The sequence below is a fragment of the Triticum urartu genome, chromosome 5 (genome assembly GCF_003073215.2).
Source record: "Triticum urartu cultivar G1812 chromosome 5, Tu2.1, whole genome shotgun sequence".
In the NCBI taxonomy this organism is placed as follows: domain Eukaryota; kingdom Viridiplantae; phylum Streptophyta; class Magnoliopsida; order Poales; family Poaceae; genus Triticum; species Triticum urartu.
This window is the reverse complement of record NC_053026.1, coordinates 458,896,976-458,920,316: the sequence shown is the minus strand read 5'-3', so window position 1 is coordinate 458,920,316 and position 23,341 is coordinate 458,896,976. Positions and strand designations below refer to the sequence as shown.

Here is a 23,341-nt window from a genome sequence, read left to right as displayed (position 1 = left end):
AAGTTTAACTTATCACATAGAAAATTAGATAATTCTCGTTACATAATTCACTAAAATTTATACGTAGAACACATAGCAAATTGTCTTCATATGTATTTTGTTTTTTGTTTTTTCATTTGTTACATGTAGAGGGAGAATCACTAGGCATTGCACATGTCAATTCCACATAAAAATAGTGTTGGCAGTTTTTCTAAAAAAATATTCACAAGACAACATTGTTTTTTATCATATCAAGTACTTTTATATACCCTGTGACACATATATTACATAGATCATGGAGAAATTCTAAATATTATGGAAATTTTTGATGAAAACAATTATTTCTAATGTGTGAAAAATTTAGAAGTATTTTTTTGCTGGTCACATAGCAAGCTTAGACAAATTTGTGATCTATATTATGGCAACTGTACATATTATGATTTTTTTACTAGTCACATGGCAAGTTTAGGAGATTTTTTCATAACATGGCGAACCCGTATTTGGTCACATAGATCTTTTTTACAAGCATGGCAAATTGTATATATCTTTGTAATGTCCACATGGCAAATCTATGAATTTTTAAACTTGTCGCATGGAAAATTATATATTCTTGGACATGAAAAATTACGCATATTTGGTGTATAAGACATGGTAATCCCCCATCTCGTCCATCGGGCTAATTTGGACATGAAAAATTACGCATATTGACGTATAAGACATGGTAAATTGGTTTTTTTTATCATATCATGTACATGTATATACCCCGCTCACCACCCTCGTTGGGGCTTCGTAGGGACACAGGAGCTCCCGCCACAACACCATCGCCAGGGAGATGGAGGATTTTTTTAATTTTTATTTGCAGGTTGGGGAGATGGAAGATTTGACGGGGAAGAAGGCGAAGAGAAGTGGGGGTGGGGTGAATGAGTTACATGAGTGGGTGACATGAGTGGGCAAGGAGGCGGGGGGGGGGGGGGGGGGGGGGGGGAAGAGGGGGGCAACAGCTTTCGTTCGCTCGGTCTTGAACATGGTGCGAACTATTCAAACACATGACATGGCACCAGCCTTGCGCCGGTATCTGTATTGTGTGATCGGACGATAGGAAGAGCGTTGCACAAGATGGACAAAAATCTAACGTTAGATGTATAACATTTAGGTTTACTAATCCACACATGGAGTAGTATACTGTATAGGTTAACGCGTATGTTGAAAATGCTATTTTTTGTGAACTGCTTCTATAGTACATCGCAAAAAAAAAGAATTACTTCTATAGTAAAGGGCAGGTAGGTAACAGTCAACCCAGTGTGAAAAGAGAAGGAGAACACATGTGTAGTATAACCAGATGGTACATCAGAAGTACACGTTCCCAGAAATACACAACCATCTTTCTAACCACCCGTTCAATACTACTCCCTCCGTCCGGAAATACTTGTCGGAGAAATGGATAAAAATTGATGTATGAACTAAAATACGTCTAGATACATTCATTTCACCGACAAGTATTTTCGGACCGAGGGAGTAGTTCTTTCCACGGTTGGGGCACTTAATTAAGCTATATGCATGGCTGTACCTGTTTGTCCTCCTCATCCTCCTCTTCTTCTTCTCCAGACATAATAATCGGAGAACTAATTAATGTAGTACTCCACACGCAAACGACTCGGAGAAAAACTGCATTGATCTGTCTCCTGAATTCATGTAGAAATCGAGCCTCTCAGTTAATTGGGAGTTAGACGCCCGCGCGTGTCGGTGTGTTTCGATTTGCATGGAAATATGATGGAAATTACACATGATGAAACCTGCGATTTGAGTTCAGTGTCCAGGCATTCGTCAAGTCCATTACATTCATGACGTTTTCCATGGCAGAGCATTGATCTGTCCACAAGCTGATCAGAAACAACATTGATTAAGTTCGACGAGATTGATGGGAAAAGTTCCGACGGGTTGGTATAACAAATCTGTTATTGTCATATTCTGACGACTTTTGTTCAAGGGCGCACATTGCAGGAAATAACACCATTTGAATCGAAGGTCATTATTTCAAATAAATACTATGTCTACATCGTATCGCAACTGCAACCGTACCAGCCGGACGTATATCTTCTTGATACGCGGGAGATCCAGCGAAAACGCGCTGGGTCAAGGCCTAATGACATTGGCTCTGTTTTTCTTTTGGAAATGGAGGTATACCCCCGGCCTCTGCATCATGACATTGGCTCTGTACAGTAGGAATACATGTACACGTACGCCATGTATAATTCTAAGAAAAATAAACACCACTGTATATACATGATGGATGCAACCAGATGAAATTTCCAGGATTTCCCCCCTCTTTCCGTGCGTACTACCTGTATAGATGTATATATACCCCATCCATGGGCTGACCCCAAATTATCCAAGCATCGAGCAACAAACTCTTCCAAAGCTAGCAAGCTGAAGAGAACACACGCAGACACGAAAGCCTCCAGGACTGAGCATGGCGGCGAAGGGTGAGCCAGCCTTCTCCAGATATCCAATTCGTCCATTGCATGCACATGCACGGTCGGAGTAAGCAAATCATCAACTCTGATGGTCTAATATATTCTCCATACCTACATATATATGCAGCACAAAGTGGATTTGTGCCTCCAACGCTAGGGCCTCCCGGCCAGCAGAATGATCAACCATATGCTCCGGCGGAAGCTAGCCAACAGGCACCGTCGCCTAGCACAGGTTAGTGAGTGTCGCTCATCCGATCGTTCAACATCTGAGCATACGTGATACGTGCATGCATGGATAGCTCTCCCTTTATCACATCCGCACCTTTCTGGTACTACCTTTCTATAGATTCGACGGTTGTGGTCTTTGATGCTTTCTTGCACTTTCTTGACGCCTTTTGCATGCGTTCGTGTGCTCCGTAAAGCAGGTAAAGCGTTGTCGACTGGAACAATCCCTGACCCCAGCAACGGCAACAACTCTTACGCATCAAGAACGCCATACAACGCAGATGATGGTAAAACGACCTGAGAAAAAGGTGAGTCAAGAATCCTGGCTGCATGTTTATGTATAGTTCGTACTCCTACTAGTGTTTTGCATGATGTGATGCGAAAATACTGGCGTGCATCCATTCTAATTAAGAATCTCGTTATTTGACTTTTCAGGCAAGGGCATCATCTAGGGGGTGAATGGTCTGCGTGCGGAAGAAGAATCGTGTGAATAAATATCAGTTTGTGCTACTTATCTGTCAACTACGATATTTGTGTGGTCAAGAAACCTCTATACCTACATATGGATTGTATAGCTTCTGAAAGTGGTCGTGTATACAAGTAGTATTTCATTCGTTCATGCATGTTCTTCGTTTATATCTATACCGTAGTTATGTTGGTGAATTTGTGTAGTGGATTGTATATTTATATATACCGGAATTGTATATTGCATTCTTTTTTTTGCATCAAGTATATTGAATTCGTTGTACTAATAGGGTATCCCTTGATCCCTTCAAAGTTGCCCTTCAAGAACTCAAAACCACCGTGCGCTTGCCTCACGGTGGGCGCCAACTGTCGTGGAATTGTCACGGCAGATGTCCTAGTGTGAGAATTTAGGCGTGGAGCTATCGCAACTAGGTTAGCTTAAAGGGGTTAAACGGGACAAAGGACACATGGAGTTTACACTGGTTCGGCCCCTTGCGGTGAAGGTAAAGGCCTAATCCAGTTTGAGGTGGTATTGCTTATGTCTCGATTAACAGGGAGTGAATACACTTGACCTAGCTTTCGATCTGTTGTCTCTTGCCCTAAGTCGCCGCCGTGTCGTCCCTTTATACACACAGGTCGACGCGCAGCGGCTTACAGAGTCCTGACCGGCTCATAACCAACGTGTCCGGCTGGGTGACATACTGTGCCTTATAATACAAGTTACACATATACGACGGTTGAGGGAGTCATGGATTAGGGGGTCTCCGGACAGCTGGACTATATCCTTTGACCGGACTGTTAGACTATGAAGAATTGAAGATACAAGATTGAAGACTTCGTCTCGTGTCCGGATGGGACTCTACTTGGCGTGGAAGGCAAGCTAGGCAATACGGATATGGATATCTCCTCCTTTTTAACCAACTTTGTGTAACCCTAACCCTCTCTGGTGTCTATATAAACCGGAGAGTTTTAGTCTGTAGGACACACAACAACAACGACAACATACAATCATACCATAGGCTAACTTCTAGGGTTTAGCCTCTCCGATCTCGTGATAGATCTACTCTTGTACTACCCATATCATCAATATTAATCAAGCAGGACATAGGGTTTTACCTCCATCAAGAGGGCCCGAACCTGGGTAAAACATTGTGTCCCCTGCCTCCTGTTACCATCCGGCCTAGACGCACAGTTCGGGATCCCCTATCCGAGATCCGCCGGTTTTGACACCGACATTGGTGCTTTCAATGAGAGTTCCTCTGTGTCATCGCCGTTAGGCTTGATGGCTCCTACTATCATCGATGGCGATGCAGTTCAGGGTGAGACTTTTCTCCCCGGACAGATCTTCGTATTCGGCGGCTTTGCACTGCGGGCCAATTTGCTTGACCATCTGGAGCAGATTGAAAGTTACGCCCCTGGCCACCAGGTCAGGTTTGGAAGCTTAAACTACACGGCCGATATCCACGGAGACTTGATCTTCGACGGATTCGAGCCTCTGCCTTGTGCTTCACGCGGTCACGATGATCGCGGTTTAGCGCTACCATCGGATAGTGTTCAAGAGATCGCACAGGCAGCCGCTCCGACCCTCAATTCGGAGCCAGGTGCGCCTTCCGCGGACGGGTGGATGGACCCCGCCACAGAGGCCTTACCCTCAGCGGCGATTGAGCCAAACATCGACCTTACCTTGCACGAGAGCCGTGTTGTTAAACTGCCGGATCCTTCTCCGGCCGCGGACTCCGAACCGCCTGCGCCCGTTCCTATCAAATCTGATTGGGCGCCGATCATGGAGTTTACCTCCGCGGATATTTTTCAGCACTCGCCCTTTGGCGACATACTGAACTCATTAAGGTCTCTCTCCTTGTCAGGAGGATCCTGGCCGAACTATGTCCGGCGGGACTGGGATGCGGACGACGAAGAAATTCGAGGCCCACCCACCACCCACTTAGTAGCCACTATCGATGACTTAACAGACATGCTCGACTTCGACTCCGAAGACATCGACGGTATGGACGACGATGCAGGAGGCGAAGAGGAACCACCGCCCAGAGGGCACTGAACAGCCACCTCATCATACGATATATACATGGTGGATACACCCAAAGAAGGCAATGGCGACGAGATAGCGGAGGATGACCCCTCCAAGAAGCAACCCAAGCGCCGACGTCAGCGGCTCTGTTCTAAGTCCCGCCAAGGCAAAAGTGGTGATACCGGCACAGGAGATAATAATACTCCGGATAGTGCCGAAGACAAAAACAATCCCCTCCAGTAAGATTTAGAGCAGGAGAATGGAGGAGCCAGCCCTCCTGAGAGAGCGTCAGATGGAGAAGAGGAGGATGATAATTACATGCCCCCCTCCGAAGATGAGGCAAGCCTCGGCGACGACGAATTCGCTGTGCCAGAGGATCCCGTCGAACAAGAGCGCTTCAAATGCCGGCTTATAGCCACGGCAAACAGCCTTAAGAAAAAGCAGCAGCAGCTTCAAGCTGATCAGGATCTGCTAGATGACAGATGGACTGAAGTCCTCGCGGCCGAGGAATATAAACTCGAGCGCCCCTCCAAGAGTTACCCAAAGTGCAGGTTGCTACCTCGACTGGAGGAAGAAGCATATGATACGGCTGATCGGCCACCTCATGGCCGCGATAGAGAGGCATTCCAGCCAAAAACTCAGCCTCCACCCCGACGCCATTCAAATAAAAAGGCATGGGGAGATACGCCAGACCTGCGAGACATATTGGAGGACAAAGCAAAACATGCAAGATCGATCTACGGATCATGAGGGCGCGCCACTCTAAGAGACGATAAACGTCACACCGGATACAGCAAAAGAAAATCCAGCCGGGCCGAACACAGCGGGCAAGACCCATTCGAGCTGCGTCGTGATATAGCCCAATACAGAGGCGCCGCACACCCCTCATGCTTCACAGATGAAGTAACGGATCATCAAATCCCAGAAGGTTTCAAACCTGTAAACATTGAATCATACGACGGCACAACAGACTCCGTAGTATGGATCGAGGATTTCCTCCTCCACATCCACATGGCCCGCAGTGACGACTTACACGCCATCAAATACCTCCCTCTAAAGCTCAATGGACCAGCGCGGCATTGGCTTAACAGCTTGCCAGCCGAGTCCATCAGCTGTTGGGAAGATCTGGAAGCCGCATTCCTCGACAACTTTCAGGGCACTTATGTGCGGCCACCAGATGCCGATGACTTGAGCCACATAATTCAACAGCCAGAAGAATCGGCCAGGCAATTCTGGAGTCGGTTCCTAACAAAGAAAAATCAAATTGTCGACTGTCCGGATGTAGAGGCCCTAGCGGCTTTCAAACACAACATCCGCGATGAATGTCTAGCCCGACACCTTGGTCAGGAAAAGCCGAAATCTATGGCAGCCCTCACAACACTTGTCGGTGTCAAAACCAGCGGATCTCGGATAGGGGGTCCCGAACTGTGCGTCTAGGCCGGATGGTAACAGGAGGCAGGGGACACGATGTTTTACCCAGGTTCGGGCCCTCTTGATGGAGGTAAAACCCTACATCCTGCTTGATTAATATTGATGATATGGGTAGTACAAGAGTAGATCTACCACGAGATCAGAGAGGCTAAACCCTAGAAGCTAGCCTATGGCATGATTGTATGTTATGGTTGTTTTTCTACGGACTAAAACCCTTCGGTTTATATAGACACCGGAGAGGGTTAGGGTTATACAAGGTCGGTTACAAAGGAGGAGATATCCATATCCGTATTGCCTAGCTTGCCTTCCACGCCAAGTAGAGTCCCATCCGGACACGAGACGAAGTCTTCAATCTTGTATCTTCATAGTCTAACAGTCCGGCCAATGGAGATAGTCCGGCTGTCCGGAGACCCCCTAGTCCAGGACTCCCTCAGTAGCCCCTGAACCAGGCTTCAATGATGATGAGTCCGGCGCGCAGTATTGTCTTCGGCATTGCAAGGCGGGTTCCTTCTCCAAATACATCCAGAAGAATTTGAATACGAGGATAGTGTCCGACCCTGCAAAATAAGTTACACATTCCACCGTAGAGAGAATAATATTTTCGCGGATCTAATTTTCTATCTTGTTTGGCAGTATGACGTTACGTCATGGCCCCATGGTTATTCGAACCTTTTCTTTTAACCAGCCCCGCACATAACGCGAGGCAGTTTTTCGACACGTCTTGCCAAAGCAGAGATCATGTCCCCTTATTACGGGATTCTCATCAATACGAGCGTGGGTAACCCAACCGCGCCTTCAATTGCGGCGCTTGGGGGATAAGCGAGTTTTACCAGGCAAGTGGGGACGCTTCTTTGTCCGCCCATATAAAGGGATAAGGATTCACCTTTCTATCCACGCCTTCTTCCTCCTTTGCTCATCTGTTTTCGCACACTCGAGCTCTAGCGCCCAAGTCCACACTTCCCACCTCAACCTTCTCCATCCATGTCCGGAGCGGGAGGCAGGTGGATGGTCTCCTCCGTCACGGAGGGAGACATCAAGAAACTGAGGAGAGCCGGATACCCGCCCGATGACATCGCGCACCGGCTCCCAGATGAGGGGCAGCTCATCCCCACCCCCAGGCCCCATGAGAGGGTATGGCCCCAAACTTCATCCTCAACATCTCCGCGTTTATTGTTGTGTGCGAGGCCTTCCTCCGCATCAAGCCCCACTTTGGCTTATGGCTGAAGACCTTCAATGTCAAGCCGAAGGTGGTGGGCAGCCGCCAGGCGGAGTGCGGAGGCGCCATGGTGGGCAAGATTCCCAACGTAACATGGCTCGAGGGCTCCTTTGTGGAAACCATAAAGGGGTGGCAATCAGGGTGGTTCTATATCACCGAGCCGCGCGACCCTGCATGGGCAGCGGCCCCCGAGTTCCGATCTGGCATCCCCACGCGGCTCACCTCCTGGAAAGAGAAGGGCCTGTCCTGGGGTAGTTCGAAAGAGCTGACCGGACTCCAAGCATGTATTCAAAACATGGTGGACAAGAAGCTCAAGCTTGTCAACTCCCGTACCTTTGATAGGACTGGCAGAAGATGGCCGGACAGATCGACTGTCCGGCTCCTTTGCCCGAAGGCCCCGCAGACACTCTTCTGGCGAAGATGTTGACTCCGGCCCCTTATACGGTGCCGGAGAAGACCAAGAAGGCCAAGGGAACCCGAAAGAGTTCCCGAAGTCAGGCGTCGTCGGACTCACCGTCCGATGACTCTGCGGCGCACTCTTCAATCGAAGACGAGGAAGAAGAAGAAGAAGAAGATGCTCCCCCACCGACTGGGGGAGACAAGAAAAGGAAGGCCTCCCCAACTGGGGAGGCCGGAGGGTCCAAGAAGGGAAGGACTCTCCTTCCGGCAGTTCCAGCGCCGCCGCCGATGGCGAAGACAAGTGGTTGCCCAGGGTCAAGCCCCCGGGGAGATCGTAAGTATTCGGATACCAGAGTAACTCATAGGATTCCTTTGTCGCACTGCTTTCCCTAACGCCGAACGCAATTATGCAGGCCGCCATGAGCCAGTATCGATGTATCATTGGACGGCTCCTTGGGCTTGTCGGACATGGATAGCGATCCAGTCCCGACCGCCACCTCCCCTCATCCTGCCAACGACGCCGAGGTGTTGTCTCAAGAGGCACCGGGTCGAGGGGAGATAGTCCTGGAGGCGCCTCAAGGCGACCTTTCGGACTCCGGGACCCGCGGGGATGGGCCCCCGAGAGCTCTAAGTCCGGCCCTCAGCCGAACACCGCGCCGGACCGTCCAGTGGTTCCGGGCTCGGGCAGGCGGCCTCCTTCTAAGAGGGGCAAGATGCCTGTGCCAGTGACCTCTGTCCATCCAGCGCTTCCATCGACGAGGAGCACCGCACTATCATGAGTGCTGTGATCCAGAAGGTTCAGTCTGCCAAGACCAGATTGACTGAAGCCTGTGCCAGCCTTCTGACTGGCTTCGAGGTAAGTGTTTTAAAATGTAGTAGAAATATTACCGCATAGACAGTAGCCCCTGATGCTTTGTTCGGTGTTCACAAAGAAAAGCCAAACACAGGATCAAATAATATCGCAGGAGTCTAATATAAGTATGTCAATATGCGTATGCAGGCTTTGCTGCTGGCGTCCGCCGCACTGACTGCGGAGGTCGCCATACTGAAGCAGGACCTCGAGGGGTCCAGGAAAGAGCTTGGCCTTTCCAAGAGGCAGCTTGAGGAGAACAAGGGTAAGTAATACCCCGTCTATAGATATGTATATATAAAAAGGACGCGATTGCAAAATGACAGGATCATTGTATGTTTGCCAGGGGCCCCGACCGAGGTGGCGACCCTGAAGCAAGCGCTAACCCAGGACGAAGATAAAGCGGCCAAGGAGCGCGCCGAGCGAGAGAAGCACGAGGCTCTGGTGGGCGAGGTGCAGCAAGAGCTCCAGGCTCTCGTGACGAAGCACGAGGCGTTGGAGCTTGACTCAAAGACACGAGAGTCTGAGCTTGCTGCGGGCCTTGAGAGCGCAAAGAGTGCCAAGGTCGAGACCAGAAGGCCCTCCAAGAGATCGACGCGATGAAGAAGATAGCGGCGGGTAAGGCTTTCTATATGCAAAGCAAGCATGTAAAAGTAAATTACCGATTACTTACCCGGATCCGGAGCACTTCAGGAGCATTCGCAGATTTGCCCCGTAGTGTGTCTGATGCCGCACAATTTTACCAGGCCGAGGACGGAAGCTCGACGGAGAAGCTGTTCTGGTCTCAGTATGCTGAGGCCGAACATCTGGTGCCAATGAGCGACCAACTGAAGCAGATGGTCGAGCTACATAAGGCGGCCGATCAGGCCATGAAGAGCTTTATAGTCCGACTGTGGCCTGGCGACGCCCTTCCGAACAGCTTCTTCGGCCTGGTGAGGCGGCTTGTGGATGCCTGCCCGCGGCTGGAGGTCGTCAAGCGATCTGTCTGCATTGAAGGTGCACGCCGGGCTTTTGCTCGTGTGAAATTGCAGTGGGTCAAGCTAGACGCCGTGAAGCTGATCAAGGAGGGGCCACCAGAGGGCAAGGAGCACCGCCACCCCAAGATGTACTACGAGGGTGTTCTGTCGGTTGCCCGTCTCATCGCGGACGAGTGTTCAAAAGATGTAATATTTGAATGAGACTTGCTCGTTTTATCCTGTATGTATGAAAACTTGTTTCATATGCGCTATGCAACGCTTGTTTGAATTTAAAATATTACCTTCTGTTTGGCTGTTTATCCAATCTGAGAGATGGCTAGTCCTCGGCTTCTGCCCCATGCCACTAGTGTTGGGTTGTTCGGGATAAACCTGAGCACTCTTGTTCCCATATTTGGGTCCTTCGAGGGAGGTGCTCAGCACAACGAACAAGGCAACCAGACTAATAATGCTTTATCACTCTCACTTAGCCATAGAATTCTATAATTTTAAATTTCGGCGAAGCCCCTGGTATTCGAAAGGTCGAATTCGGGGCGCGATACATGCCTGTAAGCCGGACAGGGCCGGCCCCTCGCCCTAAGTGGCATAAGTCTTTAGGGACTCGAAAAACCTCGCCGAACAGCGACCAGTCTCTCGCCTTATCATGACAGTCAATTTTAGCTTTCTCTACTGAGGTGCTAAGCCCGGCAGAACCGGGGCACAATCGCAGTAGTTCTCCTAGCGCTACCTTAGCCGATAGAGCGGAACGTAAGGTACCCAAACCTTGGAGCCGGGCAAACCCAACATTTGACCAAAGACATGATTCGGAGCTGACGCATATAATGCTATAAATTCGGGGTGCCGCACTTGTGAAAGTGTTCGGACTTTTCACACCGCATTGTGGGGTATGTAAGCCCCTGGTGTATTGGCCGTACCATAGTGTACGGTTGCAAGGCGTCATTAATGAACACACACACACACACACACACACACATATATAACAAGAATGCAATAATAGTCGTAATGTCATGCATTATTTATTAAAGAATTGCGTTAAAGCAGAGTGATACAGATAGTGCGATAAGAAAATAGTAGGACTATGTCCCTTCCAAGGGCAAACTGAGGAATGATGTTAAATTGAATATTTCACTCGTTACTATAATCAACCTGGGAATTCCGTGGTATGACGTAGCTGTCTGCGTCCTTGGTTGCTGCATCGTGCGTTCGGCAATAGTGCTGTCGGACAGTGTTTCCAGAGATTAAGGTCCTGAAAGAAAAAGAAAAATAACGAAACGGGAAGCCCCTAGTGCGGTCTAGGCCACGTCTTGGGGCGTACCGCAGTTGTGCCCCCCTCCCCACCTGTGCCCATGGTATTTTTAAAGCGTAATTATGTACGCGCGGCACGAGTTTCGCCGCTGGGCTGGGATTGGGGTGGCTGCCGTATTGCTACGTGAGCTCAGATCACGCCAGGCGGTCTATTTGCCGATTGCCCCGAGCGCGCTTGAAGGTGTCCGGGCTTGGAAGCGCCGAACTGGTTGATTGCCTTGAGAGGCTGCTTTGTGCTTCTGCTGCGAGGGCCGCAGTGTGCTCCTCTGTTCGGAGAGAGTGCTTTGTGTTTCCATTGACTGTAATAACTCCGCGAGGTCCTGGCATCTTGAGCTTGAGGTATGCATAATGCGGTACCGCATTGAATCTAGCGAATGCGGTTCGCCCGAGCAGCGCGTGATAACCACTGCGGAACGGGACTATATCGAAGATTAACTCTTCGCTTCGGAAATTATCCGGGGATCCGAAGACCACTTCCAGTGTAACTTTGCCTGTGCAATGGGCCTCTACACCTGGAATGACGCCCTTAAAGGTTCTTTTTGTGGGTTTGATCCTTGAGGGGTCTATACCCATTTTGCGCACTGTATCCTGATAAAGCAGGTTCAGGCTGCTGCCGCCATCCATAAGGACTCAAGTGAGGTGAAATCCGTCGATGATTGGGTCTAGGACCAGTGCGGCGAATCCGCCATGACGGATACTAGTGGGGTGGTCCCTGCGATCGAAGGTGATCGGATAGGAGGACCAAGGGTTGAACTTTGGGGCGACTGGCTCCAACGCATATACGTTCCTGAGCGCACGCTTCCGCTCCCTCTTGGGGATGTGGGTTGCGTATATCATGTTCACCGTCCGCACTTGCGGGGGAAACCTCTTCTGTCCTCCAGTGTGCGGCTACCGGGGCTCCTCCTCGTCATCGCTATGCGGCCCCTTGTCCTTGTTTTTGGCAATTAACTTGCCGGCCTGCTTGAACACCCAACAGTCCCTGTTGGTGTGATTGGCTGGCTTGTCTGGGGTGCCGTGTATTTGACACGAGCGATCGAGTATACGGTTCAAGCTGGACGGACCCGGCGTACTTTGTTTGAATGGCTTTTTCCGCTAACCGGGTTTAGAGCCTTTGAATCCAGCATTGACTGCTGTATCCTCGGTATTTTCGCTGTTAATGCGGCGCTTATGCTTGTTGTGACGTGACCTGCTGGTGGTCGCACATAAGTGCCCTGAAAGTTGTCGAGGAATGCGGCTCCCAGATCTTCCCAACAGCTAATGGAGTCCGCTGGCAAGCTGTTAAGCCAATGTCGCGCTGGTCCTTTGAGCTTTAGTGGGAGGTATTTGATGGCGCGTAAGTCATCACCGCGGGCCATCTAGATGTGGAGGAGGAAGTCCTCAATCCATACTGTGGGATCTGTTGTGCCGTCGTATGATTCAATATTTACAGGTTTGAAACCTTTTGGGAATTGATGTTCCATTACTTCGTCTGTGAAGCATAAGGGGTGTGCGGCGCCTCTGTATTGGGCTATATCGCGATGCAACTCGAATGGGTCTTGCCCGCTGTGTTCGGCCCGGCCGGATTTGCTGTATCCGGCGTGACGTTTATCGTCTCGCAGAGTGGTGCGCCGTCGTGATCTGTAGATCGATCTTGCATGCTTTGCCTTGTCCTCCAATATGTCTCGCAGGTCTGGCGTATCTCCCCATGCCTTTTTATTTGAATGGCGTTGGGCTGGAGGCTGAGCTTTTGGCTGGAATGCCTCTCTATCGCGGCCACGAGGTGGCCGATCAGCCATATCATACGCTTCTTCCTCCAGTCGGGGTAGTAACCTGCGCCTTGGGTAACTCTTGGAGGGGCGCTCGAGTTTATATTCCTCGGCCGCGAGGACTTCAGTCCATTTGTCATCTAGCAGATCTTGATCAGCTTGAAGCTGCTGCAGCTTTTTCTTCAGGCTATTTGTCGTGGCCATAAGCCGGTGCTTGAAGCGCTCTTGTTCGACGGGATCCTCTGGTACGGAGAATTCATAATCGCCGAGGCTTGCCTCGTCTTCGGAGGGGGGCATGTGATTGTCATCTTCCTCCTCTCCGTCTGCCGCTCTCTCAGGAGAGCTGGCTCCTCCATCCTGCTCTAAATCTTGCTGGAGGGGTTTGTTGTTTTCTTCGGCACTATCCGGAGGTTATTATCTCATGTCCCGGTATCACCACTTATGCTTTGGCGGGACTTAGAGGGGCGCCGCTGATTTCGGTGTTTGGGTTGCTTCTTGGAGGGTCATCCTCCGCTATCCCGTTGCCATTGCCTTCTTTGGGTGTATCGACCATGTATATGTCATATGACGAGGTGGCTTTCCAGTGCCCTATAGGTGCTGGTTCATGTTCGTCCCCTACATCATTGCCATACCGTCAATGTCTTCGAAGTCGAAGTCGAGCATGTCGGTTAAATCATCGACAGTGGCTACGAAGCGGGTGATGGGTGGGCGTCGAATTTCTTCATCGTCCGCATCCCAATCCTGTTGGCCATAATCCGGCCAGGGCTCTCCTAACAAAGAGAGAGACCTTAGTGAATTCAGAATGTCGCCGAAGGGCGAGTGCCGAAAGATATCCGCGGCGGTGAATTCCATGATCGGCGCCCAATCGGATTCAATTGGCAGGGGCGCGGATGGTTCGGAGTCCGGAAACGAGTCCGACACCTTGGAGTCACGGGCTGCGCAGAGGGTTAGGCTGGTGTTCGGCTCGATGGCCGTTGAGACTGCAGCCCATGAGGCGGTGTCTAACCACCCGTCCTCGACTGGCGCAGTTGGCTCCGAGCTAAGGGTCGGAGCTGATGCGGGCAGCCTCTGGGGTACTGTTCGGTGGCAGAGCTAGGTCATACCCATCGCGACAGTGCGGCGCGCCCGGCTGTGGCTCAAATCCGTCGAAGATCAAGTCTCCGCGGATGTTGGTCGTGTAGTTCAAACTTCCAAATCTGACCTGATGGCCAGGGGCGTAGCTTTCAATCTGCTCCAGATGGCCAAGTGAATTAGCCCGCAGTGCAAAGCCGCCGAATACGAAGATCTGTCCAGGGAGAAAAGTCTCACCCTGGACCGCATTGCTATCGATGATAGTAGGAGCCATCAAGCCTAACGGCGACGACACAGAGGAAATCTCAATGAAAGCACCAATGTTGGTGTCAAAACCGGCGGATCTCGGGTAGGGGGTCCCGAACTATGCGTCTAGGCCAGATGGTAACAAGAGGCAGGGGACACGATGTTTTACCCAGGTTCGGGCCCTCTTGATGGAGGTAAAACCCTACGTCCTGCTTGATTAATATTGATGATATGGATAGTACAAGAGTAGATCTACCACGAGATCAGAGAGGCTAAACCCTAGAAGCTAGCCTATGGTATGATTGTATGTTATGATTGTTTTTCTAGGAATAAAACCCTTCGGTTTATATAAACACCGGAGAGGGTTAGGGTCACACAAGGTCGGTTACAAAGGAGGAGATATCCATATCTGTATTGCCTAGCTTGCCTTCCACGCCAAGTAGAGTCCCATCCAGACACGAGACGAATTCTTCAATCTTGTATCTTCATAGTCTAACAGTCCGGCCAATGGAGATAGTCTGGCTATCCGGAGACCCCCTAATCCAGGACTCCCTCAACACTCATGACCCGCTTTTGTGCGGGAGAAGACAGTTGGCTGGCTCGTAGTAATAACATATCAAAGAACCATGGTACTTCGGATACCAAGGACGGCAATAGCAGGTCACGTCACAACAAACATAAGCGCCGCATTAACAGCAATAATAACGAGGATACGGCAGTCAATGCCGGATTCAAAGGCTCTAAACCCGGTCAGCGGAAAAAGCCATTCAAACAAAGTACGCCGGGACCGTCCAGCTTGGACCGTATACCCGATCGCTCGTGCCAAATACACGGCACCCCATAAAAGCCAGCCAATCACACCAACAGGGATTGTTGGGTGTTCAAGCAGGCCGGCAAGTTAATTGCCGAAAACAAGGACAAGGGGCCACATAGCGAAGACGAGGAGGAGCCCCGGCAGCCACACACCGGAGGACAGAAGAGGTTTCCCCCACAAGTGCGGACGGTGAACATGATATACGCAACCCACATCCCCAAGAGGGAGCGGAAGCGTGCGCTCAGGGACGTATATGCATTGGAGCCAGTCGCCCCAAAGTTCAACCCGTGGTCCTCCTATCCGATCACTTTCGATCGCAGGGACCATCCCACTAGTATCCGTCATGGAGGATTCGCCGCACTAGTTCTGGACCCAATCATTGACGGATTTCACCTCACTCGAGTCCTTATGGATGGCGGCAGCAGCCTGAACCTGCTTTATCAGGACACAGTGCGCAAAATGGGTATAGACCCCTCAAGGATCAAACCCACAAAAATGACCTTCAAGGGCGTCATTCCAGGCGTAGAGGCCCATTGCACAGGCTCAGTTACACTGGAAGTGGTCTTCGGATCCCCGGATAACTTCCGAAGCGAAGAGTTAATCTTCGATATAGTCCCGTTCCGCAGTGGTTATCATGCACTACTCGGGCGAACCGCATTTGCGAAATTCAATGCGGTACCGCATTATGCATACCTCAAGCTCAAGATGTCAGGACCTCGCGGGGTTATTACAGTCAATGGAAACACAGAGCGCTCGCTCCGAACAGAGGAGCACACTGCGGCCCTCGCAGCAGAAGGGCAAAACAGCCTCTCAAGGAAATCCACCAGTTCGGCGGTTCAAAACCCGGACACCTTCAAGCGCACTCGGAGCAATCGGCAGATAGACCGCCTGGCGCGATCTGAGCTCATGTAGCAATGCGGCCCCCACCCCAGTCCCAGCCAAACGGCGAAGCTCGTGCCACGCGTACATAATTACGCATTAAAAATACCATGGGCGCAGGTGGGGAGGGGGGCACACTGCGGCACGCCCCAAGACGCGGCTTAAACCACACTAGGGGCTTCCCGTTTGGTTATTTTTTCCTTTTTTCAGGACCTTAATCTCTGGAAACCCTGTCCGGCAGCACTATTGCCGAACACATGATGCAGCAACCAAGGAGGAAGAAAGCTACGTCACACCACGGAATTCCCAGGTGGATTACAATAACGAGCAAAATATTTGATTTAATACTATTCCTCAGCTTGCCCTTGGAAGGGACATAGTCCCACTCTTTTCTTATCGCACTATCTGTATCATTCTGCTTTAACGCACCTTTTTGAATAAACAATGCATACCATCACGACTATTATTGCATTCTTGTTATATATATATATGTGTGTGTGTGTGTGTGTTCATTAACGACGCCTTGCAACCGTACACTTTGGTACGACCAATACACCAGGGGCTTACGTACCCCACAATATGGCGTGAAAAGTCCGAACACTTTCACAAGTGCGGCACCCCGAACTTATAGCATTATATGCATCAGCTCCGAATCATGTCTTTGGTCAAATGTTGGGTTTTCCCCGCTCATATGTTTTGGTACCTTACGTTCCGCTCTATCGGCTAAGGTAGCGCTAGGAGAACTACTGCGATTGTGCCCCGGTTCTGCCGGGCTGAGCACCTCAGTAGAGAAAGCTAAAACTGACTGTCATGATAAAGCGAGAGACTGGTCACTGCTCGGCGAGGTTTTCGAGTCCCTAAAGACTTATGCCGCTTAGGGCGAGGGGCCGGCCTTGTCCGGCTTACAGGCGTGTATCGCGCCCCGAATTCAGCCTTCCAAATACCAGGGGCTTCGCCGAAATTTAAAATTATAGAATTCTATGGCTAAGTGAGAGTGATAAAGCATTATTAGTCCAGTTGCCTTGTTCGTTGTGCTGAGCACCTCCCTCGAAGGACCCAAACATGGAAACAAGAGTGCTCAGGTTTACCCCGAATACCCCAGCACTCGTGGCACGGGGGTAGAAGCCGAGGACTAGCCATCTCTCAGATTGGATAAACGGCCAAACAGAAGGTAATATTTTAAATTCACACAAGCGTTGCATAGCGCATATGAAACAAGTTTTCATCATACAGGATCACACGAGAAAGTTTACTCAAATATTACATCCTTTGAACATTCGTCTGCCACAAGACGGGCACCCTTCAGGACACCCTCATAATAAATTTCGGGGGTGCGATGCTCCTTGCCCTGCGGCGGCCCTTCCTTGATCAGCTTCACGGCGTCTAGCTTGGCCCACTGCACCTTCACACGGGCGAAAGCCCGGCGTGCACCTTCGATGCAGAAGGACCGCTTGACGACCTCCAGTCGTTGGCACGCATCTACAAGCCGCCTCACCAGGCCGAAGTAGCTGTTCGGAAGGGCGTCGCCAGGCCATAGCCGGACTATAAGGCCCTTCATGGCCTGTTCGGCCGCCTTGTGCAACTCGACCAGCTGCTTTAGCTGGTCGCTCAGAGGCATCGGGTGTTCGGTCCCAGTATACTGAGACCAGAACAGCTTCTCCGTTGAGCTTCCCTCCTCGGCCTGGTAAAATTGTGCGGCATCCGACACGCTGCGGCGCAAATCTGCGAATGCTCCTGGAGAGCTCCGAATCCGGGTAAGTAATCGGTAATTTACTTTTACATGCTTGCTCTGCATATAGAATACCTTACCCGCCGTTATATTCTTCATTGCGTCGATCTCCTGGAGGGCCTTTTGGGCTTCGGCCTTGGCACTTTTTGCGCCCTCGAGGGCCGTGGCAAGCTCAGACTCTCGCGTCTTCGAGTCAAGCTCCAACGCCTCGTGCTTCGTCATGAGAGCCTGGAGCTCTTGCTGCACCTTGCCCACCCGAGCCTCTTGTTTTTCCCGCTCGGTGCGCTCCTTGGCCGCTTTCTCTTCGGCCTTGGTTAGCGCTTGCTTCAGGGTCGCCACCTCGGTCGTGGCCCCTGGCAAATATACGATGATCCTGTCATTTTGCAATCGCGTTTTTTATATATACATATCTATAGACAGGGTATTACTTACCCTTGTTCTCCTTGAGCTTCCTCTTGGCAAGGCCGAGCTCTTTCTTGGACCCTCGAGGTCCTGCTTCAGTACGGCAACCTCCGCAGTCAGTGCGGCGGACGCCAGCAGCGAGGCCTGCATACGCGTATTGACATACTTATATTAGACTCCTGCGATATTATTTGATCCTCTGTTCGGCTTTTCTTTGTGAACATCGAACAAAGCATCAGGGGCTACTGTCTATGCGGTAATATTTTTCCTATATTCTAAAAACACTTACCTCAAAGCCTGTTAGAAGGCTGGCACAGGCTTCAGTCAATCCTCTCTTGGCGGACTGAACCTTCTGTACCACCGCACTCATAATAGTACGGTGCTCCTCGTCGATGGAAGCGCTGCGAAGCGCTTCCAGCAGATTGTCCGGCACCTCTGGATGGACAGAGGTCACCGGCACAGTCGTCTTGCGCCTCTTGGAAGGAGGCCGCCTTCCAGTGCCTGGAACCACTGGAGGTTCCGGCACGGTGTTCGGCTGAGGGCCGAACTCGGAGCTCTCAGGGGCCCCGTCCCCTTGGCTCCCGGAGTCCGGAAGGTCGCCTTGAGGCGCCTCCGGGACTGTCTCCCCTCGCCCCGGTGCCTCTTGAGACAGCACCTCGGCGTCGTCAGCAGGATGAGTGGAGGTGGCGGTCGGGACTGGATCGCTATCCATGTCTGACGAGCCCAGGAAGCCGTCCGATGATACATCGATACTGACTCGTGGCGGCCTGCATAATTATGTTCGGCGTTAGGGAAAGCAGTGCGACAAAGGAATGCTATGAGTTACTCTGGTATCCGAATACTTACGATCTCCCCAGGGGCTTGGCCCTGGGCAACCACTCGTCTTCGCGTTCGTCGGCGGCGGTGGAACTGTCCGGAAGAAGAGTCCTTCCCTTCTTGGCCCTTCGCCCCCCCAGTTGGGGCGGCCTTCCTTTTCTTATCTCGCCCAGCTGGAGGGGGAGCATCTTCTTCTTCTTCCTCCTCTTCGGGGGAGGAGTGTGCCGCAGAGCCATCGGACGGTGAGTCCGACGACGCCTGGTGTCGGGAACTCTTTCGGGTTCCCTTGGCCTTCTTGGTCTTCTCCGGCACCATATAAGGAGTCGAAGTCAGCATCTTCACCCGAAGAGCGTCCGCTGGGCCTTCGGGCAAAGGAGCCGGACAGTCGATCTGTCCTGCCGTCTCTTGCCAGTCCTGTCAAAGGTACAGGAGTTTAGATCCCGCACGGAGTCAATCTATAAAAGATAAGTATCCTGTGAAAGGTAAAACAGCTTACCGCGCTGGCTTGGCACTTCGCGCTGAATCCGCGATCCTCAGTAATGGGAGGGGGGACCTCGGCGCTTTTGAACAGAACCCTCCAGAGTTGTGTTGAAGAGCCTGTTCAGAGTTCGGTGCTGCGCCGGGTCGAACTCCCACAAGTTGAAGTCCCGTTGTTGGCACGGGAGGATCCGGCGGTGGAGCATGACCTGGACCACGTTGACGAGTTTGAGCTTCTTGTTCACCATGTTTTGAATACATGTTTGGAGTCCGGTCAGCTCTCCCGAACTACCCCAGGACAGGCCCTTCTCTTTCCAGGAGGTGAGCCCATGGGGATGCCAGATCAGAATTCGGGGCCGTTGCCCATGCAGGGTCATGCGGCTCGGTGATGTAGAACCACCCCGATTGCCACCCCTTTATGGTTTCCACAAAGGAGCCCTCGAGCCATGTAACATTGGGCATCTTGCCCACCATGGCGCCTCTGCTCTCTGCCTGGCGGCCGCCCACAACCTTCGGCTTGACATTGAAGGTCTTCAGCCATAAACCGAAGTGGGGCTTGATGCGGAGGAAGGCCTCGCACACGACGATAAACGCCGAGATATTGAGGATGAAATTCGGGGCCAGATCGTGGAAATCCAGGCCGTAGTAGAACATGATCCCTCGGACAAATGGGTGGAGAGGGAATCCCATTCCGCGGAGGAAATGGGTAAGGAACACTACCCTCTCATGGGGCCCGGGGTGGGGATGAGCTGCCCCTCATCTGGGAGCCGGTGCGCGATGTCGTCGGGCAGGTATCCGGCTCTCCTCAGCTTCTTGATGTCTCCCTCCGTGATGGAGGAGACCATCCACCTGCCTCCCGCTCCGGGCATGGTGGGGGAAGGTTGAGGTGGGAAGTGAGGACTTGGGCACTAGAGCTCGAGTGTGCGAAAATGGATGAGCAAAGGAGGAGGAAGGCGTGGATGAAAAGGTGAATCCTCATCCCTTTATATGGGCGGACGAAACTATGCGCCCCCCACTAGCCTGGTAAGACTCGCTTATCCCCCAAGCATCGTAATTGATGGCGCGGTTGGGTTACCCACGCCCGTATTGATGAGAATCCCGTAATAAGGGGACACGATCTCTGCTTTGACAAGACGGATCAAGAAACTGCCTCGCGTTATGTGCGGGGCTAGTTTAAGGAAACGGTTCGAATAATCACCGGGCCATGACATAATGTCATGCTGCCAAAACAAGTAAGCAAATTAGATTTGCGAAAATATTATCCTCTCTACAGTGGTATGTGGAACTTATTTTGTAGGGTCGGACACTATCCTTGTATTCAAATTCTTCCGTGGTGTATTCGGAGGAGGAACCCGCCTTGCAATGCCGAAGACAATACTGCGCGCCGGACTCATCGTCATTGAAGCCTGATTCAGGGGCTACTGAGGGAGTCCTGGATTAGGGGGTCTCCGGACAGCCGGACTATATCCTTTGGCCGGATTGTTAGATTATGAAGATACAAGATTGAAGACTTCGTCTCGTGTCTGGATGGGACTCTACTTGGCGTGGAAGGCAAGGTAGGCAATACGGATATGGATATCTCCTCCTTTGTAACCGACCTTGTGTAACCCTAACCCTCTCCGGTGTCTATATAAACCGGAGATTTTTAGTCCGTAGGACACACAACAACAACGACAACATACAATCATACCATAGGCTAGCCTCTAGGGTTTAGCCTCTCCGATCTCGTGGTAGATCTACTCTTGTACTACCCATATCATCAATATTAATCAAGCAGGACATAGGGTTTTATCTCCATCAAGAGGGCCCGAACCTGGATAAAACATTGTGTCCCCTACCTCCTGTTACCATCCGGCCTAGACGCACAGTTCGGGACCCCCTACCCGAGATCCGCCGGTTTTGACACCGACAGCAGTTTACACTTGTTTGGGCCTTAAGTCGCCTTCGGGCTTCAGGCCCTCGATGAGTTTGCGTAGTGGACTACTGTCTTAAGCATCTTCATGGGCTTTGTCTTGATGAACCACCACGGGCTTAACCCGGCCCCTTCTGGACGGGTTAACTCAATAGTTACATCCCCAACAATTACTATCCTGGAAATTTCAGCGAGTCGTACTTACTACCTCCGCCTCAAAATATAAGATGTTTTTGTAGGAGAGTTGGCAGTGCTTGAGACGACGAGATTTATTTGTGGCTACACTAGAATGGCTTGACAAGTAGAGTAAGGGATAGACTATTTGTAAGTCGTTTGGATTTTTTTCCAAGTTTCTTTTTCATTTGTGCTATTAGTGTTTTTCTCTATATAGACATGAGGTTTGCACACATTCTCCCATAAAAAATCTAACATATATTTACCTTTTCCACAAGAGCTAACAAACTAAGGAAATGATGTTCGATGTCCACTAGTGTTCGAGCCCTGTCACTCAAACTTTCCTATTGGGTCTGTACCACTACCACTTGTGAAGAAATTAGCTGCATGACACCACGCGCCATCTCTATTCTCACGTTACGATTTATTTATTTTCTGTTTTCTTACATTTGTGACCCACTAGTTCACCACACCGACCGCACCTCTATTTTCCCCACCACTAGTCATGTCAACTGCAATGGGCCAAGGGAGACATATCTGACTGTAACTTCCGCAGTGGGGCCCAATGGGGTGGGACAGAGGCACCGCTCGGCAGCGTCATGGCCTCTACACGAAGCGGCGCTTCCCCCAACCCTGATCTCTCTCTCTCTCCCTCCCTCTCTCTCTATGTGTGTGTGTGCCTCCCTTCCCCCATGCCCTCACTTAGTTCATCATGATGCCGCCCGTCCCTAATCCATGTGCACGGGTCATCAATGCGTCAGGGCCCAGCGTCGAGCGCCACGCCTCGCCACCCCGCTCACGTCCTAAAAGTGCAAAAGGTTTAGTTGTAGCCTTTCCGAAGGAGTATCGATCCCACAGGGCGCACAGGAAATGGTCTCTACGACACCGTGGAGATGGCACCGATCCGAAGGCTAGAGCGGTGTGGTGATACGTCTCCAACGTATCTATATTTTTTTTATTGTTCCATGCTATCATATTATCTATCTTGGATGTTTATCTGCATTTATATGCTATTTTACATGATGTTTGGGACTAACCTATTACCCTAGATCCCAGTGCCAGTTTCTGTTTTTCCTTGTTTTTGAGTTTCGCAGAAAAGGAATGTCAAACGGAGTCCAAATGAGCTGAAAATTTACGGTGATTTTTTATGGACCAGTAGAAGCCTCCGAAGCAAAAGAGTTGGGCCAGAAGAACCACGAGGCCTCCACAAGGGTTGAGGGCGCACCCTCCGTCCTTGTCGTCGCCTCGTGCATCCCCCTAACTTGTTCTCGACGCCAAAAATTCTTATAAATATAGAAACCCCCAGAAATAAACCTAGACCGGGAGTTCCACTGCCGCAAGCCTCTGTAGCCACGAAAATCCAATCGGGAGCCCGTTCCGGCACCCTAGCGGAGGGGGAAACCATCACAGGTGGCCATCTTCATCATCCCGGCGCTCTCCATGACGAGGAGGGAGTAGTTCACCCTCGGGGCTGAGGGTATGTACCAGTAGCTATGTGTTTGATCTCTCTCTCTCTCTTGTGTTCTTGATATGGCATGATCTTGATGTACCGCGAGCTTTGCTATTAGTTCGATCTTATGATGTTTCTTCCCCTCTACCTTCATGTAATGAATTGAGTTTTCCATTTGAAGTTATCTTATCGGATTGAGTCTTTAAGGATTTGAGAACACTTGATGTATGTCTTGCATGTTCTTATCTGTGGTGACAATGGGATATTCACGTGATCTACTTG

At 50.8% G+C, this 23,341-nt stretch overlaps 1 long non-coding RNA gene across 1 annotated transcript; it reads left to right on the top strand.

Moving 5' to 3' along the window:
• Window positions 1–2,352: 2,352 nt before the first annotated feature.
• LOC125556278 lies at window positions 2,353–3,430 on the top strand. Its single transcript, XR_007305047.1, has 4 exons — window positions 2,353–2,462; window positions 2,581–2,685; window positions 2,879–2,986; window positions 3,114–3,430. It is a non-coding gene; the product is annotated as an uncharacterized LOC125556278 (long non-coding RNA).
• The last annotated feature ends 19,911 nt before the right edge of the window (window positions 3,431–23,341 follow it).